Below are 18,959 nucleotides of genomic sequence, written 5' to 3'. Positions count from 1 at the left end.
CTATTCATCCAAACTTTATTTATTACCTAAAAATGCAAAATTAATTAATAAAAATATTTATTCTTGAAAACAATGAAAATACAGAATATGGGATAAAATGTAGAATTAATGCACAAAAGATGAGTTAAATGCCAAGAAAAATATATAGAAATATGCACTTTTTAGCACTCATCAGGATGCAATGGAAAAGAAGGCTTTGAGGGGAATTGGATTACCCAGGAATCCAATTACCAAACTATATGGACTGTTTGGTTTGGGGTAATTGGATGGATTCCCTAGGAATCCAATTCTTGGACGTCCAAAAACTTGAACCAAACGCACTATTAGGTTAAAATCTGAAACCCTTAGTGGCGTTGAGTTTAATTGATTGATCCCTGATTTGCAGTAAAAAGCTATTTAGTTAATGGAAAATTATGTTACAAATCTGTTTTGGGAAGAACTATAAAACCGGCTGCAAAAACATAGATTTTGGGTAAGATATCATGTTTCTGAATAGATCTCATCTTGTTTGATTGGTATCGGCAGTTCCTCTAATACGTATAAGAACACCGTAAATACCTTTTTCTTTTATAATGGGAAGTTGATTCGGTTAAGAACTGCCAACTGTTTAGACAAATGGCGCCTCCCAATTCGCCCCTCACGCCCTTATCAAATAGTGGGGCCCATCAAAAAATTCCCCATGTATTTGATAGACCGTAATTTCTGACCTACAATTTTTTTGTTATAAACGGCAGTGATATTGCCCGATACACAGGGAAGACTTTGAAGGATAGGATGTTTTTGTAAAGGTGTCATCGGAGTATAAATCTTGGTCAATTTGGTATGGCCCCAAAAGGCACGGGTTCTGGACATGTTGCCTTCTGACTGGTGTTTTTAGTTTTGGCCCGTGCATTTATCCACACCGGAGGCCTTTCATGAGTTTGATGCATTATTATAAGGAGGAGATTGGGAAGCTTGGAATAGATCCTCCGGATATATTTTATACTCCTAGTACTAGGAAAATGGCAAAAAAAAAAAAAAAAAGGTTGTCGCCAACGGCCAACCAAACTGATGCTAGCTTCATTCGTTTTACTTGAGGGTTTATTAGCATAATGATTTTTCCTCTCCTCAATCTCAAATCTGGTGTCTCACTTTTGGGTACTCAAATTTGGCAACATAAGCAAAAGAAATACCAAAATTGAGGTGGTTAGAATCTGGCACGGTGCTTCTCTTGATGTTATGTAGTGTTGGATCAGGAGTTTCTGCTCAATCTAGTCTAATGGCAAGAAAGAAGTGAAAATAACAGTGAAATGAAGATGTATTATTACAAGGAGGAGATTGAAAAGCTTGGAATAGATCCTCCGACTAATAGAGCCATTGGAAAGAAGATTGGAAACCATTCAAGAATAAGAAGTTCACCATGGAAGCAACAATAATCAGAGGAAATTGCCGTCGGTGAGCACTGGAGGTTTTGAAGCTGAGAAGAATAATATAATGGTTGGTTTGTCTAAGAGAAGTTCTTCTATGGCTTCTAGATGATAATTTCGATGTTGTTGTTATCTTTCGAGTTTAGTAGTTATCTCGCAGCTTAATGATCGCCTAATGTAATTAGAGCTTATATTACTACAGCTTAAAAATCTCTAATCACTCTTATCAATTTGTTCTATGACATACACAAAATTTCACCAAGCTTAAACAAAGATGAACATTACGGGGCCTTAGGATTTTTGCTTGTTGGCCACATTTTATTTTGTTACATGTTGCCTGATGGCTAAGTGTATGTCATTTGGTGACCGGATTGGTGGTACTTCATTCTATTTGTATTCTCACAAGGCTCTTATTGGATGGGAAATGCTTGCAGGCATGCAACTGAAACATGACTAGTGTTGACATTTATCCCATACCCAAATTATTCCATCAAAATTGAAACAAATTGAGATAGTAGTTATGCAGTAATCTAAAAAAATTGAACCCTGGAGAAGAAAATAAAATACAAATTAGGAACTTGAACAACAAAGGAAAATAAGTAGATCTCATAATAATGTTCATTTTCAAGAATGTATTACTTCATTTCATTTCACTTCTTTCCTGCCGTGACACCAAGTGGTTGAGCAGCAACATTGGGAGAAAATCTGCGCCAGTTTCTAACCAGCTAAACAGCTTCTCTCACTTTTGTCGAGGAGCTACCCAAGTATCAGCACTAGGTATATTCACTTCTTAGAAAACACCATATTTGAGAAATCATTATGCTAATAGATTTTTTTTTTCTTTTTTGATCTGTCAATAGGAAAAAATTCAATGAGAAAAGAAGAAATCATTATGTTAATAGATTTTGTTGTTGATAATAGGATTATAAACAGATGTATACGTGCTTTTATACCCGACACATTTACAAATATCGGCCTATTTTCACTTTTCCATCCAAATAAGTTAGTTTGGTCAATTTCTCGTGCCTAATATATCATTGACCGAGATGATAAATTGAGTAGCGAGATTACGTTTCCACCCTATCTGGATCTGTAACAGGTGTAAGGCTAATTATATAACATCAGGTGTCGCTAAAGGAAATCAATCTATCATTTAACAATGTTTATCTCAAAACCAATCAACGGTCTAAGATAAAACATTTTTATAAACCCCTTTAACCTTATCAAAAACTAACAGTCTGGCTTCGTCTTCTTCAAAGAGCCACTTTTGTTCACGAGATAGAAATTGAAAGGATTCAGTTAAGTCTTAATTTGTAGTGATTGTTCATGGCGATTGTTGCTGCTTCGGTGTGATCGATTGATTCGATATTTGAGTAGTTGTCGTATGTTGTAGATCTGAAATGTTAAATTGTTTCAATTGGAATACATGGTGGTGGTGCAATTAGTTCAGAAAGTGATGTCGATGTCCTCGATTTGGTGATGAATCAAGTGGATTTAAGAAGTTCTAGAATTTGTAAGGATTTAAAATGATTGGGTTTGTTCCAAACTCTAATTATCAGTGAAGGAGGAGATGGGTTAGAAGAGACTTTGAGGATGGTGGCTGCTGTTGATGGAGCCGTTGAATTAAAGGTTTGTAGATTTTTAATTTCTTCAATTTGACTACTAATTGACCCAACGTTAATTATCATCTAACTTATACTACTATCATGATTTTCACTCAATTTTGATCTGCTTATTTTTGGAATTTTTCAGTTAGTAGTCGGATACCAATTTTGATCTGCTTATTTATGGAGTCGCAGTGGTGGGGTCGATTGGTGTTTCAGGGAAGTTGTAAAAATGAATTGCTTCAGGTTAGTACTTAAATGGAATGGTGTGTGGAGTGTCGTTGGTGAATGGTGCGATACTTTTGGATGTTTGTTGGTGCTGCTTCTCTAAGCTGGGTAGACAATTGAATGGCAGTGGAGGTTAGGCTTTGGGTTGATTTTTGTAATAAATGGATTATATCAATGGATGTTTTAGAATCAGGGGTTTTGGGTGTCTATTCAACTCAAATTTACAGGGAAGAAAAGCTTTAAAATTAGGCACTAAGTGTCGTTATGAATCAACTCTTCCTCTAATTTATGCACAACAATTGTTTGAGAAAAGTCTTGAACGTGCTAACTCAGCTATTTCATTTGACCCAGCGATTAATAACTTGGTGAGTTAGCAGCTGAAATCGGCGATTTGAGTCGTTTATTTAGTGACTCGGTGATTTGAAGGACTATACAATCCACTTAACTATCTACGTGGAAGATAACTTTCCGTTGGACGTAACGGTCAAAAGAGGGGTACATCTGTAAAATCCAAAAAAACGGGGTACATTTGAAGACGCACGTAAAAAACAGGGATACATTTGTACTTCACCCTTGATGATATCGCTTGGCTGCCATTGACAAAGAATCATAACAGCGGACATAACATGATACGGAGTATCATCTTTTCTTTAGCAGCAAAGACGGAAGAGAAAGATGGTGGCACAAATTGGATTTACTCTCTAGTAGAAGATAACTGTATTGCTTATACGGATTAGATTTTAGGGTTTATTTGTTACCCTTGATTTCAGTTTTATTATTTCATTTAACGGTTCATCTAGGCATTTGACTGACCGTAATTGCTGGCCAACAGACGGCTGTGATAAGCGATTGGTACATGTGGAAGATTCTAAAAGGTATGATCTTCTTCTTAGTGTGATAAGTGCTAGGTAAACCTAGAACCTTTTGATGGAGCCGAAAGCCAAAGGCACCCAAACATTTCAATTGGGCACATGCACCAGGTGTGTGGGTTTTGGACTTGTTGCCTAATGACTAGTGATTAGTTTTGGAGCATGCATTTCTCTATAACGTCAAAAGAGCTAAACCAGTTACCTAATCCTTACCATCAAAGAAACCCGAATGAAAATAACTCAAAAACATGAACACACAGTGTCCACCATATCTTCAAGCTATATGCCAGTTGAAAGAAGATTGGAAAGCATTCAAGAAAAAGATGTTCATCGGGGATGCAACAATAATCAGAGGAAGTTGCTGTCGTTATAACTACCGCAGGTTTTGAAGCTAAGAAGAATAGTATGACGGATGTCTAAGAGAAGTTCTTTTATGAGTGAAAGATGAATATTACATTTGAATCATTTGATAGATAATGAAACAATGATATCTTTGTTTTCTTGGTTATTGGTTGAGTTTAGTAATTATCTCTCAGCTTAATAATTAACTGTTTGATTACTGGAAATCCAGCAACACACCTAAATGGAGAATATGCAAGATTTAAGACATAATAAACACTAGAACTTAAACTTATTTATTAATCTCAAGCGAAATACAAGTTACATTCGTGGGTTACAAGGAAACCCTAATCCCTTCTCCCAGCCTATGAATTACAAGGAAACCCTAACTCTCTCTCTCTCTCTCTCCTATGCTAGACCTTTCCCTCTCCAAAAGATCTCTCCCTTTACATTGTCCAAAGGTCTCTATTTATGGGCCTAAGCAACTTAAGTGGCATACAACTCATATCATCTCGACGAGGTTACTTTATGCTTCGTCCGGAGCATATTCCATAAAGTTTTTCCCCACCTTTCGCTGACTTCACGTGGTCTTGTCGGGACGCCTGTCCTTTTTCTTGCGCCCTACTGCTCCTACTTCGCGGTTTTATCTTCTTCGCCAAGTAATCTTTCCGTGACTTCGCCTTAGTTTCTTGATGGTCCTTCTACTTTATTCGGGGTGGAGAGTTATCTCGCGCTTGGGATTTGTATTTCTCCTTCTGATGTTGACTGATTTGACAGGTTACTGACACGGATCTTTGACTAGGATTTCCTTACCTTACTTGGTATGACACATGTCAATCCTATTTCGTGTACCTACATTTTTCCTTTTCTTAACCGTTTAAGTTTCCTTAACCGTCACGTTCTCCATACCCATAATTCCACGTGGCCACGTTCCCTGGGTAACCGTACGTCATCGGTCATCTTTACTTCAATCATGTCGCTTCCCGATTTTACCGGCCCTTCTTCTTGCTATAAATACACTTCTCCACCCCTTACTTGAGTTTCTTTTCTGCCTCTTCCAATCTCTGTTGTTTTCTTGTTTGATATTTGCTCTTACTTTTACCTTATTTTCCCGAAATCCTCTACTTTCTTCATCACCATGTCTCCTAAAGGTGTTTCTGCATCTGCTTCACTTAAAACTCTCGAGGAATTTCAAGACGAGCTTCAGGGGTTAGGTTTAACCTTAACTCCAGTTGTTGATTCTTCCCCAGATCCCACTGTTCTTGCTACCCAAGAGATGGAACTGAACTACCGGTGGCTTGGTTCGGACACTTGGTCTGCTGATAAGGTGATAATCTCTCTAGGTCAGTTGAGAGAGGGACTATATTTCCCCTTGTACGATCCTTCAAACCCCATTTTCTTGGATATTCTCGGTAGGCTGCAATGCGGGGTTTTCCAGCTTACTGGTAATGCGATTCGGATCGCCAACGAGTTCAAAGTCCTTTCTCGCGATGGTATCTCGCTAATCCCTTCTTCAGTGGACGAATTTGATTCCTTGGACTTCAACATAGACTCTTTCATTGACAACTATTCAGTTGTGTTTACAAGCACCAGGGAGCATCAGGAGTGGGGTCTTGAGCTTGTTAGGAAGGTGGTTTCTCCCCCCATTAAGGAGCTTCTACTGGATGTGGATTCCCAACTTCGTCTCTCTGTTGATGACTGGGCGAGGTTTCCTTTAGTAGTTGGTGGTCCCTACGTCTGGGGTTACGACGAAAAGGGCTTTCCTCGCAATGGTCCCCTTCTCAGACATTTTTACCTCGCGGGATGTGATCCCTGGAGACTTCGCTGGACTGTTCCTAGCGAGGTATGATTTTTCCTACTGCGATTTGTATCATTTGGAACTATTAATTGTACTTATGTTTCTCAATTCATTTTAGCATGTGATGCCTGCTGCTGGACTTGTCAAGGCGCGAGAGGATAAGAAAGTGGTTGCTAAGAAGACTCCCTCTGAACAGGTATCATTTTCGTTTGTTGTTGGCGATTTTGTGATAATTTTCTATTCTGACGTCATGCCTCTTCGCAGGGAGAACTACCCACTTTTATACCCAAGGGTCACAAGAAACGTTCTCATCCTACTCCTCCTCCTTCTTCTCAGGTATCATCCTTATCGCCCTTTATTTGTAAATTAGACTTTTTGGTTTTTAACTTTTGACTTCGCAGACGAGTGCTCCTCCGTCTGGTGCATCCAAGAGGCCTTGAAAGACCCTGTATGTGGATTCCTTAGCTTCAATACATCCCTACGCTCTCATTGGTCGTCCCGTTCGCACTAAGCAATAGTCCCCTTCAGTTAATGCTCCTGCTCCTTCGAAAGAATCTGATTCTGTTACCCGTTCCAAGGTCGCTGATTCCCCTGCTCAGCCAGGAGTTGAACATCCTAAGAGTTCTCCGGAGGTACCTCCCTATGGCGAGAAAGGAAAGCAACATGTCCGCCCTGTAATGTCAAATCCTCTCTTCGACCCTGACATGCAATTCCTTCGAGGTATCTACCACAAGGCTCAAGACGATCCGGCTATGAGATCTCGTGCTTTGGAGTCTTTGTCCGCCTTTGTTTCTGACGACTTCCTCTCCCAAGACTCGTCGGCTCTTTTGAGTGCTTCAATGAATCTGTCTCTCCAAGTTTTTCCTTTTCGTCTTTGTGCCTTGATGAACCAGGTGATTTCTTTGTGCCTTTTCTGCCATTTTTCCTTTTCGTCTCCGAGATCTATTTTCCGAGTTCAAGTTTGCTTCGCAGGAAGTCTACCGTCATATGGCCACCCTCGTGGAAATTCGGCTTGTTCGCGAGATGGCTAAGAAGGATGAAGCTAAAATCAAAGCTTTACCGGAGGACCTTCAGAATATTCCCGCAAGCAAGGCCAAAAGATAGAGAATCTTTTGAGTAAGTTCTTTTTTCTTGGATGTCCCTCTATTTTTCTTACCTTTGCTTCCATTATTTTCTTATTTTATGCTTCGTCAAGCTCGATGCACGCAACGCAAAACGAGCGTTGACGAAAATTCCTCCTCGCTGGAAGATATTCGCGCTGAGATGGTGAACCTTACAACTCAAAATGATATTTATGTTTCTGAGAACTCCATCCTTAATGAAAAGGCCGATACCCTTTGCTTGCAAGTGGACCGTCTGTCAGTTGAATTCTACCGTAACGAGAAACTTAACCTCCATCTCCACAATGACAACCTGCGCCTTAAGTCAGAGCTTCAACGGGTCTCTAATTCTCTTACTACCTCACGGAGCCTCCATTCTTCGTCGATATCCAACTATAAGAAACTGGAGGAAGATTACGATCGAGTGATGAAAAGAAAAACCGAGCTCGCAGCTACTCTTCGTAGGTCTCGGAACACTGTGGATGGTCTAAACGAGGAGGTTGATTGTTTGAAGAAAAAGGTGGAACTCTTGCAAGCTAAATTAGCCACTTCTTCTCGTCCAAAACCTGTGAAATCCTCTCCTCCATTCAGTCTGACAAGAGCACTTTGAAATCCTCTCATGGTGAAGGTTGGGATAGAATGTATCATGAGTTATGTGTTCAACTTGAAGATTCCAACCTCAAAGTCGCCAAGCTCGATCATCTATACTCTGATGTTCAGAGTACTTAAAATACTACTATCCTTCAGGAGGAAGGTAGTTTTTAGGTGTATTATTATCTTTGTTTGACCCGGCTTACTTCCTTGTTTCTAATGTAGTTTCTCTTGTCTTCGCAGAATCAGATGAGCGTCATAAGGGTCAGGTCCTTCGTATCACCAGGGAGAGATGAAGCTTGTGGTGACATTTCTAGTCTTAATGAGGAGATTGAGAGTCTAAATGATAATATGGACGAGATCACCGATTCTTCCAAGAAGGTAGTCAATACGGCTCGCAAGAATACTCGGAGCTATTTGGTTCCACTCTTCAATGACTATTGCGCTGAGCATGGCATTCCTCCTCCTTCTTTTCCTTTGGAGATTTTTTCTGATGATGAGAAACCTCAGGATGAAGCTGCTGATCCTACCAACGAGTAATTGTCTCTTGATGACGACGAGGAACCAAAAGTTGACACCGCGAAGGACAACGAGGGGTCGAAGGGAGCTTCTACTAGCATTACCGAGGCAGGCGGCGAGATCCTTGAGTCAACCATCATCGATAGTGCCATTCCTCAGTAGAAGTTTTAGTTTTGTCTTCTCTCGTCTCAGATTAGTGTTTTATAACTAATAAATATTTTATGGGCACTCCCAAGCTTGGGGGCAAACGCTTTGTTTTGGGAATCATCACATTTCATGATATTATGATTCTGTTTTATCAAGCGTGTGTTTATTTGGTTTCCGCCATTTGCCTCAAGTATATACTGAAAATGGAAACTCTTGAAAGAATAGTGAATCCTAGAAGTTTATACTAGCCTTTTATTCTTTTGTGAGTTTTCATCTTCGTTTCTGCCTTCACCTTTCAAATCATCCGCAGTTCCGGCTTTCTTTCTTCACTCATCCCTGCTGCCTTTTGCTTTTCGGCGAGATTGAGAATGTTAATTTAAAAGAGTGAGGATCACTGGTTGCTAAAGTATGCGCTCCGTCTTAGTTTTTTGCTTCAGGTTCCTTCTTGCCCTGTCCTGTAGCCTTTGATTGTATCTTAAGTGCTTTATAGTTTCGTGCGTATAATGCCAAAAGAACAAAAAATATAAAAGTATATACTTTCCTCTTGTTCTTGTTGGCATTATCCAATCGAGACGAGATGGTTCTGAGAATGCTCCTTATAACTTTGTTGTTTTAGTATATGTGTTTATTTCTTTCTTATGAGGTCTTATTGCGCCTCCTAATTAAGGTCCTATTGCGCCGCACCGAGTTTTTAAGGGTATTACTTCGGCGAAGTCTCGGGCGCTTGATATTTTTGCGAATAGCAATCCATCAACCTCGCCTTAACATTTTTGATAAGTTTTCTTTCTGCGAAAATATGACAGGCCTATCTATTCCCGTGAATAGCATCCCCATGACATTGCCGTTTTTTTTTGTCACACAGCTTCCTAATCTGGAGGGTGTCATCCCTTTATATTCCCCCTGAGTCCCCCTTCAAGGAGGTTAACCCTAACATGCATGTTGGTCTCCTCCCATCTGGTTATTACGACATTCAGTTGTTTTCGTGACTTCTTATCCTCTTCGCTGATAAGGCTCGGAGTTACGAAGTCACACCCTAAGTGGGGTTTCTTTGGGATCAAGTGTATCGTAGCCAAGACTTGCCAGACGGACATGGACGGTAACGCTCCAGACGTCCCAGGCACTCGCAGCTCAACCGAATACGTCGGCGCCTTGGTCATATTTCAACACTCCTTACAGAAGCCATCATAAAAGGGACCCTCAGCGGATAGGTCTTATCATTGCCCCTAGCTTTCTGCCTGAGAGTTGTCCCTTACATGGTTAGGTCTTTGCCTCTGTCATTTTCATGCGAACTAGGGTGCATGCCGTGGGTTCCCAGCCTTCCTAGGCGAAGGTTTTAAGTTTCCCTAAAAACCTTTTATTTCATATTCATTATTTTCCTCCTAATATTGAGGTCTTACTGTCTTTGGTTACTCGGCGAATGTTTATTTCATCAATATTTCATCAAATTTTTATTGATATGCTCTTGAAAATTGAGTACATCGATCGATTCATTTTTATCATCAAAATAAATCGAATACATTTATCTTATCTCATTGTATCTTTCTTATTCTTCCTCCATACGAATGTGCTCGGCTTGGTATTTTTTCAACTCCTTCTTTCGTACTGCATTTCTTATTTTGAATAATGCGGAAAATAACGGCTTCCCGGTTGATAAAGCATAGATGAACGATCGCACCAACTCCTCTTCCGAGATTCTTCCCTTAAATTATTTTCATACTGCTTCCCATCTTGCGACGAGACTTCGCAAGCTCTTATGCTCCTTTTGCCTTAACGAGAAAAGCGCTGCTACTTATGGCTTGCACGGTTCATTCCTTGAGCATTTGTTTACCATTTGAAAATCACTTTCTCTCCTTTCCTTGGGGATATTGTTTCTTCCTCGAGTAACTGCTATTGATTGTTGCATTCGATACTCCCTTCCCTGAATTCTCTTCTGCTGCTTTCTATGGCCTTCTTCAAGTCTTCTCGCTCCTTTTGCTCACCTCGTCCCAGGCCTTCTCGTTTTCGCGTGTAATGTCTTTCTTTAGTTCGTTCTTCTCTCATAGCATATCTCTACTCCTGCATATTACTATCTGCCTGCTTCCTTTTAAAATGATTACTTCTGATGATCAACTTCTCATTTTCCCTTTCTAACCTTATTCGTTCCCTGACCAGATCCTCTTTCCTTCGCCTCTCTTGGTAAAGTTCCTCCTTTAACCGGGCCATCTCCTCGTCTTCGCGACTTTATTTCAATTTATTCTGTGAATTTTGTATTTCAACGCTTTCCTCGGCCTCTTGTCCCTGTGCCTTTTTGCCTCTTGACCGGTTCATCTTCCCTCCTTCTCGTGGAATTTGCTTCTCCTTTGTCGTGGGAGTTTCCTTTTTGTTCTTTGTCATTTCATTTCCTTCCGCAACCTTCCCCTTCTTGGCCTTTCCACCTTGTTTTTGATTGACCTGGCCTCATTCCTCTGGAATTGCGTTATTATCTTCCTCGATACGAATTTTTGCTTCATTGGTTTCATCCTGCATCCACTCAGTTCTTTGCTAGACTCTATCGTAAATACCATCAGTTGTTCGGCTCTTCTTTCTTCGCTGACTTTGTTCCTTTATTCCATCTTTTTTCTTAACTTCTCCTCGTAGTTATGCACGTATTTTGTTATACATTCTTTTGCGTCTCTCAGATATCCTCTTATCTCGCCGATTCCGCTTGGCATTGGGAAACGGATCGCCTGGAGATATGTCGATGCAACTCCCTTTATTCCATGTATCCAAGGCCACCCTATGAGAACATTGTATGGAGAATCGACATCTACGACACAGACTGTGACCTTCGTCTCTAGTTCGCCAGCGAGAATCTTCACGGTCAGTTCCCCCATCGGCTTAGACGCTACCCCATTGAACCCATATATGTTATATGTAGAAGGTACAAGATCCGAGTCCTTGTATCCCATGGTCCTAAAGTTATGGTAAAAGAGGATATCGACTGAACTCCCAGTATCAACTAAGATTCTGTCTATTGCCCAAATTCTCCTTTCCTCAGCTTTCTCTTCCTCCCATCTGGAATATTTTCTGAATCCCAAGGTCACGACCAGAGGATTTGTGTGCTAAATTTCCACATCAGGTGCATCCTTCGCCGAGAAGGTTATCTCCCTCTTCTGCCATTCCTCTAGCGGCTCTTTCGTCATGACGCTGAATATTTCGTTTCCCTCGAAATCCCTCTTGTGTACTCTTTGAAGCACATTGTCATGAAAGTCTTGAAGACTTCTTGCCGCGTGAATTATCGAATTACAGTTTAATTGTTGCTTTCCTCGGTCTATCTCGATCCAGTATATTGGCTGATTCTCACGAGGAGGCGGGGGTGGCACATAACCCTCTAGGAAATGCGCGAGTTTCCCTTGGTCTATCAAGCGAAGTATAATTCTCCGAACGTTCCTGCAATCACCTGTTTGGTGTCCATGGAAGCGATGATACTTACAAAATTAATGACTTCGAGATCCTGGTGGGGGCTCTTTTCCGAAATTTGGTGGGGGCGGGATTTCCTCCATCGGCACTATTGCCTCCCACACTTTTTCCACATTTGTGTTAAGTCGTGGGAGTTTCACATCTTCAAAGATTGGTCCATTGGGCCTCCTTTCCCCGTATCTGGGTGATAGACACATTTTTGTGTCTAATTTGTCCTCAATGTCCGTATTGTTCGAACTCTATTTTTGTACTAATATTGTGTTTTTATGTATTTTTAGGAAATAAACATTTTTGGAAAATTCGGCTCGAAAAGTTGATTTTGGCACCCGGAGGACAAGTGTTATTCGGACTCTCGCTTTTGGATAAGGGGCAACCTAATGACTAAGGGGCACCCCCAGGTCACCCCAAGTCAACTGCTATTCGCACCCCTACTCTGGATAGGGGGCTACCAGTTTCTTCCCCATTTGAAGCGATTTTGGCGGGAAATTTCTAAACAGTTCTGGCAGAATTTCGATCGTCAAAATGAAGGGGTTATGGGTCGATTCAATGGCTGAAATTTGGTATAGAGATGTGATATAGGTTAAGGAACATAGTATGGGTGACATGATCGATCAAATTTGGCTGGACTTTTCGGTATGATTCACACACCCAAAACAGAGCACGTGTACTGTAACACGAGCAAAATTGAAGTTCTTGTGTGCATGAGGGAGTTCTGCTGGCGTTGGAAGAGTGTTGAGGCGTGAATAAGTAGAATGGGAGCGTGCAGGATCAAAGTTAACGCGTGCATGGGAGTAAAAATGAAAATTTTCGTTATTATTGGCAGCCGAGAATATTTGGATTAAATGGAGAATATATGCAATCAATGGTCGGATTTTTGTCTCCAATTCACTATAAATACAAGGAAAAACAGTTTGGGAAAGGTGTCGAGAGTATGGGGGGCATAGGAGAGCCAGAGAAGAAGAAATTCGAGTTTTCCCAAACTCGGTTTCTGCTGCTGCTGCTGCTGCTGAACATGAAGAACACGAAGAACGGACCTGCAACAACAGTCGTTTTTCTACAGTAATAACGACTCACAGCTGTGGGTCGTAATCAAGCAGTCTTATTTTCTACAGCGTTTGCGACAGAGCTGCAGCAGTCTTATTTTGTCACTGAGGGTCGTAGTTCTCTGGTTTATTGTATTTCTCATATTCTCATCATTTGTAAACCATTTTTGAGCCATAATAAATTATTTTGAGAACATTTTTACTATGATGAGCTAAATCCCTCGTAACCAAGGCAATGGAGGAAGCTATTCACGCAACATAAATGGGTAACTATTTCATTTAATTATATAATTCACCTAATCGCTGCTTTTGCACAGTTTTAAATTATTTGAATGATTGTCTTAATTATTTGTTATTCAGTTTGATAGGTTATGCTTGGTTTAATCTCTTGATAATCTATGCTTAAGGTTTACAAATAATGTTTGAGAATCTGTATGATTGATAGCGAATTAAAGCTAAAAGAGGACTTAAGAATTGAATAGAGTTTTGAAATATTTATCATTCAATTTTTCATAATAGTGGAATCTAGTGTCTTGGTTACCTCTCGCACCCATTGTTAATAATTTTGTATATAATTTTATTAAATCTTTAAATTTATCCTTCACAAGCCCGAGAGTTTGAACCTCATTATTACAACCCACGAAAAATTATTAATCATTTTGGCGCCGCCGACGCGGATTTGTGCTTAGGTAGAATTTTTAGGTTTTTTTTTTTATTATTTTTTTTTTATTCCATTTGTTCTTTTTTACGTCTCTTTGGTTGTGTCTTTGTATTACAGGTTCGAAGTGGAATACTAAGGACTTGGGAACAAAAAGCTTAAAGCTAAAAGAGAAGAAAAAAAAGACATAATTTTTTTTTTAGGATTTAATTTTTTTTATTATTTTTTTTTTGTATATAGCTTTTATTTCTTTATTTTTATAATTTGTAAATAGGCTTTATTTTTCATAATTTTTGTAATTTTTGGACTTTAATTTTTTAACCCTACGGAAGGGTATTATTAAAAAAGAAAAAATTTATATAAACTGTGTGCAGGGAAGGACGACGATTACTATATCGTCTCGGCCCCTCGGGTTCGTACATGACATAGGAGTCGTGGCCCGAGTCGACTTCAACGGTTCATCCCCCGTCTGGTACGGGAGGTAAGTCCATCGAAACACTCGCGAATCTCCTGTAAGCGAGTTACTGTATTCCTTAAGGTGATTCATTGATTGAGGACGAATTTGGACTGTTTTTAAATTCCTAGTAAAGGGAAAGGCCTGGCCAATATAAGATAAGGGTTCGGATTTCATCACAGCTCCCTTCTTGCCCGCCTTAGGAAAACGAAACCTAACGCGAACCCAAGCTTAAACTTTGATTAGAACGAGACCGATAGGGTAACGCGCTTATTAGGAAAAATTTTCGAAGGATATTGGTTACTTTCTTAAGCACACCTCGAAGTTCATGATGGTTTCTGTGAGTTGAATGCGTGACTGCACCGCCTTGTGATAGCGGTGAGGCCTTGGGTATCAAAGCTCCACTGAGCTTCCCTCGTCTCAATTCAACTTACTTTGAATCGGTTATGTTCCAGAGGGGTTTGCTTAAATTGTAACGAATTCCCCTTCGAGAGATAGAAGCAAGTCTAGAAACAATCTAAGTGGAGTCATCATGCTTGTTGTTTGCTAGATTTTATAGGTTTGATTTGGTCGAGTCAGCCTTGTTTGTGGTTGTGTAGAATTCCCTTGCAATTAAGAATGTCGAACTGGTATGATAGAAGCCAATACAATGAGTATCGACCTGAATTTGAATATGGACATCATCAGTTTTATGACCATGGTGGGAATAGTAGTTGGGAACGCCAACCTTTTCAAGGTTATGGTTCATACCATAGTGAACCCAATTACTATCCACACACGAATTGGTCTTACGAGCAAGAAAATCAGGAATATTATAGTACTAGTAATGCGTTTTTGGAAAATTACTTAAAAACTAGTCCTTATTATGACATTTCTAAACCTGTTCAATCTCTAGAAGAAACCTACCAACAAATTCGAAGGGAGTATGAACGTGCAGTTAGTTCAAGAGAAGAGAGTACACAAAGGTCTAAGATATTCAATGAGACTTGTGAACGTATAAGTGTTACGCTCAGTGAAATTCAAGCACGTTTAGAGGCAGAAAATGAACAGTTAGCTAATGCTGCTCGAAATAATCTAAATTTTCAAAATAGTGTTTCCAATTCTACCCTTGAATATTTTCCCAATCTAGAGGACGAGGTTAGAATAAAAGACACTACTTATTTAGATAAGGTTCAATCATCTTTGTACTATTATGATGATGAGGATAGTAGTAATGAAGAATCTGAAATATGTAGGCATAGTGATCAGGAATCTATTAATCCAATTGAGCTTTATAATGATTATATTATTTCTAGTTCAAATCCAAATAATTTTTATGATTATTCACCTATTCAAAAGGACGAGGATTTGATTAGGGATACCACCGTTTTAGACGGTGTAGTTTTTCCTTTTGATTACGAAGCCGATAGTGGTTTAGAGGAACGGGTTCATTTCGAAAATACTGTTTTAGAGTCTAGCGACTTAGAAACAATAGTCTTGGAAGAAGAAGATAGACCCGTAGAGATGAGTAAAGATGCACTACCTGATAATAACTTAGAAGAATCTCTTGAATCTTTTAAGGACTCTGAAGATAAGGAAATTCAAGAAATAATTAGAGGTCTATCTAGAGACACTGAAAACTCTAAGTTTGGGGGTGATTATCACTTCCCTAGTGCCTTACCTTTAACTCTCAGAAAGTCCCCACACTTAGGACTTGATATCTGTGCCTCGACCATTTTACAAGATTACCTTCATACTCGTTTTCCCGAGCCTAATGATGTCCATGAAGGAGTTCAGTTGTTAGAAACCCATCCTCTGGTTGATGTGGTTTGCCCAGGATATGATCCCCAGATTGACTTTGTTTTCCCACCAAATAGTTTTCTTCCAACTGTGGGAACGTTTATATTCCAAATGTGTCGAATATTAAGTTGTGAGATTAAACCTAAATGCTTTAGGAAATTAGAATCGACACATTTGCTTAAGAATGACCACTACTCTCATTTTGGTCAATTATGTAAGTCAAATCTTATTGACTTAGAGGATCCTCAGTTATTTAGGTTATTATTGTGCGCTTCTAAGATCATATTTGAGTTTTTCCAGACTCTAGGACCTAATAATTTGGATCCAACCTATGAAGAAACGCATCCAATGAAAATATTCTATTTAGACCCTTTCATAGAACCTGAACCTGAACCACAATTATCAATAGTTATCAGGAAACTAGGTAAGGGCATGCTAGTGTTGTTCATTTCGTTGGTTCACTGCAGTTTCCTTTTGTCAGCTCTTTTTGGTTTTAAAGACCCATAGTTATTCCGGCTACTGTTATACGGTTCGAGTTGACTAAACCTTTCCTACGTCTGGCTGAAGACTTTAAACTTAGCATTTCTTGGGAGGTAACCCAATCTCATGCAACACGGTAATATCCTTCCTTAACTCTTTTTGCTTCAAATGGTAACAGTTTCTCCTTGTTCATGCTTTTAGTTTCATCTTTAGAACATTGAGGACAATGTTAGATTTAAGTTTGGGGGTACGGGAGAAACTTTTTAGCTGCAATAAATAAACTCCAGAGCCTAGAAATTTACGCGTATTTAGGATGGCACTAACCAATCTAAGTGGATGGAAGCATTTTGGTTGTAGGAGTTGAGGAACCAATCTGAATAGATGGAAACATCTAAAGAGTCTATTCATAAAAGCACAGAGCTCAGGTGTTAGAAATAACATGATAGTTGCACCATATCTCGTTGAGTCCTTTTCACTTCTATTTTTATTTTGTTTTTAAACTATGTATTCTAAGTGATTAGGTGGGGCCCACGATTCAAGTTGTTACCAATGCTAGGGTGAATTAGAGGGATTGAGATACCATGAAAAAAAAAATGGTAGTACCAAAAAGTTGAAAAAAAAAAATAAAAAAATATTGAGACCAGACCATTTGACCAAAAGGAATAAATTCAATAAAGTCGACCACTGGTACCCTTGTATATGCCAGTTGTGTTGACCTAGAGTTAGGTTATCGACCACTGGTTCCCTTGTATATACCAGTGTGTTGATATTAGTCAGACTAGTATCTCAATCCATTAGGATAGGTTCATTTTGGCGGAGGCCTTCAGACAGATATGGGAAACGTCGTTCACTTAGTAAACATCAAAACCATCTATGTTTTTCTATATCCATCTCTTAATCTTTCCATGTGATTAGTTTGACTCCGAATATGGTGTCCATAGTGCAACTATCTGAGTAGAGCTCTGTCACTTATATATGAATTTTAGTATGCTTGAGTGAAAACTCGTGTACATCAATTAGAATTTCGCACCAGGGTACTTCCTCTTGTAGTCAATAAGTATGCCAACCAATGAGATTCTTTAGTGCCTTCCAAGGTTATGCGTAAATAGCTAGGGTATGGAGTAAAGGTTTTGTGGGTACACCTCTGGTAAACCCTCCGGAGACAACACTCCGCCACTGGGGCCACCTAGGGGTTCAAATGATTTTCCTTTCTAGAATAAATTTTCTCGAGGACTATCAAATAATAAGTTTTGAGGTATTTGATAGACACATTTTTGTGTCTACTTTGTCCTCAATGTCCGTATTGTTGGAACTCTATTTTTGTACTAATATTGTGTTTTTATGTATTTTTAGGAAATAAACATTTTTGGAAAATTCAGCTCGAAAAGTTGATTTTGGCACCCGGAGGACAAGTGTTATTCAGACCCTCGCTTTTGGATAAGGGGTAACCTAATTACTAAGGGGAACCCCCAGGTCACCCCCAAGGAAGCTGCTATTCGCACCCCTACTCTGGATAGGGGGCTACCAGTTTCTTCTCCATTTGAAGCGATTTTGGCGGGAAATTTCTAAACAGTTCTGGCAGAATTTCGATCGTCAAAATGAAGAGGTTATGGGTCGATTCAATGGCTGAAATTTGGTATAGAGATGTGACATGATCGATCAAATTTGGCTGGAATTTTCGGTATGATTCACACACCCAAAACAGAGCATGTGTACTGTAACACGAGCAAAATTGAAGTTCTTGTGTGCATGGGTGAGTTCTGTTGGCGTTGGAAGAGTGTTGAGGCGTGAATAAGTAGAATGGGAGCGTGCAGGATCAAAGTTAACGCGTGCATGGGATTAAAAATGGAAATTTTCGTTATTATTGGCAGACGAGAATATTTGGATTAAATGGAGAATATATGCAATCAATGGTCGGATTTTTGGCTCCAATTCACTATAAATACAAGGCAAAACAGTTTGGGAAAGGTATCGAGAGTCTGGGGGCATAGGAGAGCCAGAGAAGAAGAAATTCGAGTTTTCCCAAACTCGGTTTCTGCTGCTGCTGTTGAACATGAAGAACACGAAGAACGGACCTGCAACAGCAGTCGTTTTTATACAGTAATAACGACTCACATCTGTGGGTCGTAATCAGGCAGTCTTATTTTCCACAGCGTTTGCGACAGAGATGCAGCAGTCTTATTTTGTCACCAAGGGTCATAGTTCTCTGGTTTTCTTGTATTTCTCATATTCTCATCATTTGTAAACTATTTTTGAGTCATAATAAATTATTTTGAGAACATTTTTACTATGATGAGCTAAATCCCTCGTAACCAAGGCAATGGAGGAAGCTATTCACGCAACATAAATGGGTAACTATTTCATTTAATTATATAATTCACCTAATCGCTGCTTTTGCACAGTTTTAAATTATTTGAATGGTTGTCTTAATTATTTGTTATTCAGTTTGATAGGTTATGCATGGTTTAATCTCTTGATAATCTATGCTTAAGGTTTACAAATAATG

The 18,959-nt window shown here is 39.4% G+C and overlaps 1 long non-coding RNA gene across 1 annotated transcript; it reads left to right on the top strand.

The window, feature by feature from the left end:
- Positions 1-2,591: 2,591 nt before the first annotated feature.
- Positions 2,592-4,607, top strand: LOC113342959. Its single transcript, XR_003356931.1, has 2 exons — positions 2,592-3,035; positions 3,159-4,607. It is a non-coding gene; the product is annotated as an uncharacterized LOC113342959 (long non-coding RNA).
- Positions 4,608-18,959: the final 14,352 nt, after the last annotated feature.

This window comes from Papaver somniferum, unplaced genomic scaffold (genome assembly GCF_003573695.1).
Source record: "Papaver somniferum cultivar HN1 unplaced genomic scaffold, ASM357369v1 unplaced-scaffold_5, whole genome shotgun sequence".
NCBI lineage: Eukaryota > Viridiplantae > Streptophyta > Magnoliopsida > Ranunculales > Papaveraceae > Papaver > Papaver somniferum.
Note: the sequence above shows the minus strand (reverse complement) of the source record. Positions and strands in the feature narration are given on the sequence as shown.